The sequence below is a fragment of the Crinia signifera genome, chromosome 8 (genome assembly GCF_055691185.1).
Source record: "Crinia signifera chromosome 8, ASM5569118v1, whole genome shotgun sequence".
NCBI lineage: Eukaryota > Metazoa > Chordata > Amphibia > Anura > Myobatrachidae > Crinia > Crinia signifera.
In genome coordinates, this window is record NC_139224.1 from 45,202,886 (window position 1) to 45,209,953 (window position 7,068).

A 7,068-nucleotide genomic window follows, 5' to 3' on the forward strand; every position below is an offset into this window, starting at 1 on the left:
AAATACACCCCAATAGTCCCCGCGGCCTCCTCAGCTGACAGATAGGTGAAGGAAGGTGGTGCCTGTCAAGCGCTGCAGCTAAAAGGCTAAAAAAAACAGTACAATCGGTACAGGGGAATTTAGCCGGTACAGACCATTAGAAAACGGTACTGTACCGAGTAAATCGGTTCCGTTGGAGGGTATGTAATTGGCTAAGACCTCTGTCATTTGTATGTGTTGTTTTTTTTTTAAGTGCACCGGCTGGCGCTGCCTGGTTCCCTCCTAGCCCCCCCCCCCCCCCCTCTCCCTCCGCCTGACTCTCTGGACGATGGCCTCCCCCGCCCGCTACCGTCCCCTGCTCTCTGGTCCCCTCACCGGCGTACGCCGCCCCCCTGCTCCCTCCACCTGCAGCTCCCCGGGAGTTGCATGTGATAAAACGCATGTGATTTATCACATGCAAAACTTGGCACATGAGGTGTCTAATGGTGTGTCCCCCTCCCCGGGAGCTGCCGGGACAATCAGGTCCGAATTGTCCTTAGGACAAGTCAGACTAATGTATGGGGGCCTTTACTTTACACTATATAATGAAACTCAATGTTCTGTACTTTATATCAAATAGGACATACTGTAGTGTCTTCTTATCTTGCTGGTGTGCCCTCATACATAGTGTGCTGCTGCTAGTGAGTGACTTACATGCTGGCCATACACTAGGCCAGTGGTTCCCAACCCTGGTCCTCAAGTACCTCCAACAGTGCATGTTTTCTAGGTTCCCACACAGAATCACAAGTGAAATAATTAGCTCCAAGTTTTGTTCTTCAAAACTTTGTCTGAATAATTAATACACCTGGAAAACTGAAACTTTCGAACCTCCGGCGAAATGGCCGTTTGAAGCAACTGCTGCTCACAGCAGACCATGCAGCAGCAAACCACGGCAAAGCATAGACACGTCTGGGCACCTTGTATACCACACAGATCTCCTTGCTCCCATGTACCGCTGTCCCTTCCCCTCCTATCCATGCTCGGCTCTGCATTAGCACTGCTTTCCCCACTTATTTTTGACAAAAGGCACATTACACTCCACTTATTTCCCATTCTGGGCTAGCCTACAACCCTGGGAACAGCAATTCCTCCACAACAATTATCCCTCTTAGGCCATCTTTCTCTATAATCAGATCAACCCCCCTGCACGGATATCGCTCTTTTTCCAGCAATGCTATGGTCACGAAAAAGCAGCATATCAAAAGGCAGCTCTGGGATGCTCCTTTATTGTCTATAACTCACCCGTCAGGGTACTCTCATCCCTGCCCTGCCTGGGTCACGTCCTGCACTGGTACATACTACCCAGAACCTTTCCCCATAGTCACCGAAAGGTAACACAGTATTTTATCTTATTTGTTGCCATTCTCACGACTGAAGGAATCAGTGCCCACTCGCTTGTTATCAGACCGCCTGGCAGGGCAACCATTAGGGGGGGTCTAAGGGTACTTATGTCCCCAGCTCAGATAGAAATGGGACCCGGGTGGCAGCATTGCAGTTGGTACCACCAAGCTGCCAGAGATGCACACGCCCAGTCCCAGTGCCGCCCCCGCTGCATCATGCTGCTATCAGTGTGAGTGCAAAGCAGTGTGTCACTCACAGATGATTGCTGCTGCTCGTACGCCCCGCTGCTCCGCCCCTCTGTGTCACTTTGATGGCTATAGGTCATAAAGGCAGGTGCGTGCAGCGTGGCACGATGACGTCATTCCGCACCTACGTCATCTCTTTCTCTCTCACACATGCAAAACACAAGGTAGAAGACTAGCTTTCAAAGCTTTTGCTTTGGGCTTAATAGTATATTACATTTGCAAGGACCAAGCCTGTGTACTAAATCTGTTTATGAAGTAAAATGCATTGATATTTGGGTTAAACAGCACTATAGGCTACTATATTGTATTCTACTGTACATGCTCAACTGAGGGGTATGGATAAAAACCAGAACCGGACAGCATCACGGAACACCGGACCGGACAGGCTACATTCAGTAATATCTTTCATTCTGGAGCTTGTAGTGTCCGGTCCGGTGGGGCTGCTGTGACACCTATCACCAGGGAGAGGAGAAGGGGGAGAATAAAGCCTTCCTGCATGGTCCGGGGTGTAAAAAAACCGGAACGAGGAGGCTGTAATCTGACCCTTCCCCATGTTCCCGGTGAAAGCTTTCACAGGCATCCCCCTGGACTGGACACCCCCGGACTGGACATTACAAGCTCTGGAATACAGAGTTTGATAGTCCGGTCCGGTGTTCCGGGTATGGTTCGGTTCCAGTTTTCACTTAGTTCCTTAACTGTGTTACCTGCTGATCACAATTTGGAATATTTAGGATCCCATTAGATAAAAGTTATATTGTTTCTGTAGATTTGCAGATTATTCATGTAAAATGTGATTGGAGACTGTATACATTTGCAATAACCAAGTCGTGTGCAATTACCCCGTTTATCAAGGAAACAGGCTACTATTTTGCAACAAATTATGCATATTTCTGCCAATGTAAAGGCCCATACACACTGGGTGACTTTGAGCTGAAAGTCGCTCAAAACACCCAGTTTGAGCGGGTTTCAGCTCAAAGCTGCCCAGTGTGTATAGGAAAGGTGTATGACGTCAGCTCTGGCCCCGATCAGCCTGCTTATGTCGTAGCCGCTGAGTAGGTCCTGGGCTACGAACAGACGACACAATTATTCAATGGTAATCGCATGGCTGAAAAATTTCCGCAGCCTTATTGCATCCTTGCACTGGGCGGGATTTCACTCTGGCGGGCAGAGTATTCCCGAACACAGGTCTCTGCAAATTAGCAGAGAATCAGTCAGGTCTGAATGACCCCCTTACACATGTACAGTAACTGGCTGCCTGTGAAAGATCTTCAGAGATACTTTGTAGCCATTGCACTGAACTGAACCCCACCCAGTGATACTGGGGCAATTACCAGCACTTGATTTTGTTTCCTGTTCCTGTGGGTTTTTTCTATGTGTTTTAGTAAAAAAAAAAAAATACATTTGCAATACAAAAGGGTGTTATGCTTTCTTTATTTGACATCACGTGGACACATAATAAATGAGCAAGAAGCACAAATATGACATCAGCAGATCCATGTGGGTAAGTGATGGGACGTGGAAGACAACAAAATGGCTGCCAGCAACAACAGCTTCTACATCATTTTGTTATTCCTTCAGAGGGAGTAGGAGGCAGTACAATATCCTGTAAAAAACAAACACAGGAAATGTGTAAACTCACTTGTATAAAAAATTGGTACTTGTTTCCTAGAACGGCGCCCACTAAGCTATTTGCTTAGTGGGCTATTCTGCGTAGGGAAATTGCATCGCATCGCATGGGCCATTATAGTGCCATGCGATGTGCGATGCGATGCAATTTTTAATGTAATTTATTCACTGCTCTGTGTGCCCCCAAGGTATCGCATCGCACCTGCCGCAAAATCGCATGCGATCGCATGCGATTTTATAGGGTGTGCGATGCCATTACATTAGGTATACAATAATATGATTGTATGTCCTAAAGATAGCTTCTACGCACCCCCCCACTATCCATGCCACCCCGAAGCGTGGCGAGCGGTGGCGGAATGCGGGGACGCGGAATACATGTAAAGTAATCCGCGTCCCCTCGTGGGGCTCGGTGGCTCGCTGCGCTCACCACACTATATAAAAATAAACTCCACGCCGATGTGGATAGTGGGGGTTTGAAAACGTTGGAGGATGCCTTCCGAAGCCCCTCACAGCGCTCGCCACGCTTCGGGGTGGCGTGGATAGTGGGGGGGTGCGTAAAACCTATTTTTAGGAATACAATGATATCATTGTATAGCTAATATAATGGCATCGCACACCCTATAAAATCGCATGTGATCGCACACAGAGCATTGAAAAAAATTACATTAAAAATCGCATCGCATTGCATGCCGCTATAATGGCCTATGCGACGCGATGCAATGCGATTTCCCTACGTCAACGTACGTAGGAAATATGGGCACCGTTCTAGGAAACAAGTACCAAACAAGTACCAAAAAATTAAACAAACAAAACATTATATTTATTTAAGATTTATATAGCACCAATATATTCTTGTGCTCTTACAAATATGAACAAAAAAGTAATGAAATGAGATTTGATATTAACAGACAGAGATGGAGAGGACGCTGCTCACATGCTTAAGTCCCATACACACTAGACAATATTGTTTACAAACAATATCATCAACTATTTCCCTTGGACTCGTTCAGTGATGTCATCTGGTACCCACTCTCTACATGCAGTCGCCAAGCACACAGCAGTCAACCAACTTGTGAATGGCTTGTGTTTTGAAAAGACGCTGGATTTTATAGCTGGATGGCCTTGCGCATGCCCGCTACAATCTGTATGCATGCGCAGTAAATTCAGTTATCGCCTAGACTGTGACATCGCAGCCCAACAATCAGGTCTGAATAACCAAAAAAGGAAAAATGTACGTACCAGCGCCGGCTGATCAGTAATCAATTGAACGGGTTTCTTAAAGAATATACAATTTATTAAAACATATTGTTAAAATGTATTACACATAAATGATGATAAAAAGCATGGAATTCCATATGAATTTTTCAAAAAGCGTTAGAGCGGTAATATGCTCTAACTCTTTTTGAAAAATTCATATGGAATTCCATGCTTTATTTATGTGCAATACATTTGAAAAATATGTTTTAATAAATTGTATATTCTTTGAGAAAACCTAATGGCAGTGTCGACCTTTTGGCATGTCGAACTTTTGCACGTCGACACTCTCGCATGTCAACCTTTTTGCATGTCGACCTAATGGTGTTGACCTAATGGTTGTCTATCTTTTTGCTGTAGACAAATAGTCCGGATACCGCACAGTACAACAAAACATTGGTCAGCTGCAGACATATTCGCAGTGTGTTCACCTCATCGGTTCCATCCTCATTTTGTAACAAAAATGTTCATCACCAATTAGTGAATTTTTTACCAAAGTCATTGTCAACTGTTACTGTATCTAACAACATATGACATAACATTTTCTGATGTCATACCTGTGGAACCATTGCTGATTCAGATGATGAGGAATCAACTTTCCTACCAGAGCGAACCTGAAAATGAAAAAATGTTAATCACTATAGAAGAAGTCCGCTACATATTATCCACTGAATTACAGACAATACATCTTCTTTTGGTACTTATATGTTAGTTGGGCTCCCGATATAGTTAGTTAGAGAAGTTGGAGAACCATATGCTATTCAGGCATAGGGAAACCATAGGCTGCCACTATCCAAGCTCCAACCCTACTTTACAAGTTACAGTTTTCACTTCCAAACTTTCTCATATAGCGGTGGAACGTGTGGGGCCCAAATAGGATTTGGGCCCCCCTCCTCCACCCCAACCCAAGTTCACAATATGCAACAGTGGGTGACAGTGAGAGGCAGAATGTGACAGGGAAATACAGCAGGTGACAAGAAGAGGGTGATTAGGAAAGCAATGTGCCCCAGTGGTGTATCTATAATGGGTGCAGTGTCAACAATGCAAATGGGCCCCTGAGTCCTCGGTGCATCCATTTAAAAAAGAATACTTACCCTCAGGTGTCTAGTAGCAGAGGCATCATCCATGCAGAAATCGACGGAAAACTGTCACAATGGAGTCCGAGCACTCTAGTACACACCTCTCAATTACATTTTTTTTTTTGGGGTGTGGGGTGATTGGCCTTGCCTTCCCTGTAAAGGCACCTATGCATTGGCATAACCTCAGTCTGGTAACAGATTTAGGGCCAGATTCTGTAAGCTTCAAAAGTGACAAAATAGAGAGTGATATACAGCCAGCCAATCAGCTCCTACCTGCCATGTCACAGACTGTGTTTGAAAAAATGTCAGGCAGGAGCTGATTGGCTGGCTGTTTATCACTCTCTATTTTATCACTTTTTAAGCACAGAGAATCTGGCCCTTAAGTTCTACACAGAATACAAATCGGTACTTGTGTAATAACTGATTTTGAGATTGGGCCGGAAAAATCGCATCGCATTGCATGCAATCATATCGCATGCGATGTGATGCGATGCGATCGACGCGATTTTCAATAGGATTCAATATTAAAAGGGTCCTGTTCATTTCCTCACTATCCAAGTGGGCATAGAGTTGACTTTATATAGCGTGGCGAGCACAGCGAGCCACCGAGCCCGAAGCATGGTGAGCGCAGCGAGCCCCTCGAGGGGACGCAAAATACATTTTAAGTAATCCGTGTCCCCTCGCGGGGCTCGCTGCGCTTGCCACGCTTCGGGCTTGGTGGCTTGCTGCGCTCGCCATGCTATATAAAATCAACTCTATGCCCACTTGGATAGTGGGGAAATAAACAGGACCCTTTTAACATTGAATCCTATGGAAAATCGCGTCAATCGCATTGCATCGCATTTGGTCGCAATGCGTTTCGATGCGATTTTGCCAAAAATGGCGTTGCATCGCATCTGATTGTATGCCTTAAGTTAAGGCATACAATCACATAATCGGGCGCCCAGATATTACACAAGTACCTACAAATCTTATTTATCCATCAGCCCATGTCATCAGAAATGACGCTGAAAATTAAACTGACCCTTAAATTTTGTTCCTCGATGGCATCACTGTTGTCCTCGTGAACACATCGCCCGGCAGGACAAAGTTGGCCTCCTCCATGTTTCTTTCCCACTATGGCCAAGAAGTCGGAAGCATCTGATTTTTTCACAAACGCTGAAGAAATAAAATATTGGTTTTAGTTCTAATCTGCGACTTTGGTCTATGCCGCATGGGCAACCTATTGGATCCAAATTTTTATTCTGATTACTAGTTCCAGATGCAGGAAGGAATCAATGAAAGCATTCTATACAGTAAATGAATAATATAACTATCTGCACTCTTATCCACGGTGTGGGGGCTGCTATATCATTTGTATCCACTTGTAGCATTAATAAGTGAGGAAAAATAATACATGACTATTATTGACAAAATTAGATGTGCCATCAATCTCATTTATTAGGTCTTTTTTTAACAAGCAGATGTCACCAGATTATTATACATGGATACCGACACTGGCAACC

At 44.9% G+C, this 7,068-nt stretch overlaps 1 long non-coding RNA gene across 1 annotated transcript; it reads right to left on the reverse strand.

Annotated features, from left to right (window-relative positions):
• Window positions 1–3,024: 3,024 nt before the first annotated feature.
• LOC146027002 (uncharacterized) lies at window positions 3,025–6,716 on the reverse strand. The gene is made up of 3 exons (XR_014454621.1): window positions 6,588–6,716; window positions 5,042–5,098; window positions 3,025–3,207 (listed from the first exon to the last, which is right to left on the reverse strand). It is a non-coding gene; the product is annotated as an uncharacterized LOC146027002 (long non-coding RNA).
• Window positions 6,717–7,068: the final 352 nt, after the last annotated feature.